The sequence below is a fragment of the Empidonax traillii genome, unplaced genomic scaffold, assembly GCF_003031625.1.
Source record: "Empidonax traillii isolate 1590-97213 ecotype Southwest subspecies unplaced genomic scaffold, ASM303162v1 scaffold1652:size173403, whole genome shotgun sequence".
NCBI classification, from domain to species: Eukaryota; Metazoa; Chordata; class Aves; order Passeriformes; family Tyrannidae; genus Empidonax; species Empidonax traillii.
This window is the reverse complement of record NW_020956845.1, coordinates 13,941-15,334: the sequence shown is the minus strand read 5'-3', so window position 1 is coordinate 15,334 and position 1,394 is coordinate 13,941.

The window sequence follows — 1,394 nt, the reverse complement described above, 5'->3', positions numbered from 1 at the left end:
CACTTCAGCAATCACTTCTGGCTGTCAAAATAACTGATTCTAATAGGAAGATTCAACAGAGAAGAGTAAATGCACTCATATATTATGCAGGGAAAAAATTCATCACAGTATCATGTAATTTACAGACCAATGAATTGATTGGCCCAGGTTCCTGAATTTTTAATTTTATCTGCTGTCAGTACAATCACTGTAGTTCATGCCAACACCATATGTTACCTCACATATATGCCACTCCACTCTATACATTTCAGATAATGAAGATCTAAGAGATCTCTACTCACTTGGCTGAATCACTTTTTAGGTTTAAAGAAACTTGGCTCTCTGCATTCATTTTTCTGAAGATTGCATTTGGTCCATGAACAGGACGTATTAGGGTAGTAAAACAGACATATAAATGAAACATTTTTGCTTAAATAAACCCTTGGAAGAAAGGTTCAAGGAGGAAGAAGCAGACGTAAAAACTTTTCTAGATAGATTTGTGATTTCATTTTAAAATATTCTTAAATATCATTTGAAATGATAATCAACTAAAATACTAATCAGATTTATATGCAATAATACATTTTTCTTCTATGATATGACAAACTCTAAAATTTATACAGGATTTATCAATATGGTTATCAAACAAGTAAGAAAAGAAAATTTTGTATTTTAAATTTTAATTTTAAAACAAATTTTATAAGCTTTAAGAGTAATGGAAGCAAAGCTTGTATGTATAGGAATCCCATAGTCAAAGACAGACATGAAAATGAGAATAGCTGTAATTTATACCAGTAAATAATATTAAAATACTTGAAAAAACATGAAATCATTGAAGAAAATTCTAAATATCTCTTGTACAAAAGCTAGAAAAAGGAGATATATATATCTGTGGCATTATTTCAGCTATACAGTTATAGATAATTAAAAAAACTGTTGCATTTTTGTTACATTCCCTTCACATATGTTAACGTTCAGCCACAGAAACTGTCTATTTGTTAGTATGTATATTTACAATAGGTCTCTGTATATATGCTGCCTTACACATCTTATAGTGAGTAATCTTCAGACTGAAAGTCATTGTCATAATGTGTTTTAGCCAAACATTTAAAGTACCTTAAATAATTCGATGCACATTGGGTCTTTGTTCTCCTATATATAGCATAAAGACAAAATAAAGCAAGATTGGACTTTGTTTACAGATGTTATAAACTGTAACATAAAAGGGCATAGTACTATTTTATTCCCAAACTAGAAACAGGATTTGTCTACAGTGCTGAGCTATGGATTAACAGAATTAATTAACAGAGCAAGTGGCAGTTACCACCTTTTTTAAAAATAAAACTGCCAGCATTATAATGTTAGGTGTGGATCTCATTCAGAAAGTGTTTGATAGGTGTGTTGAGAACATGCCT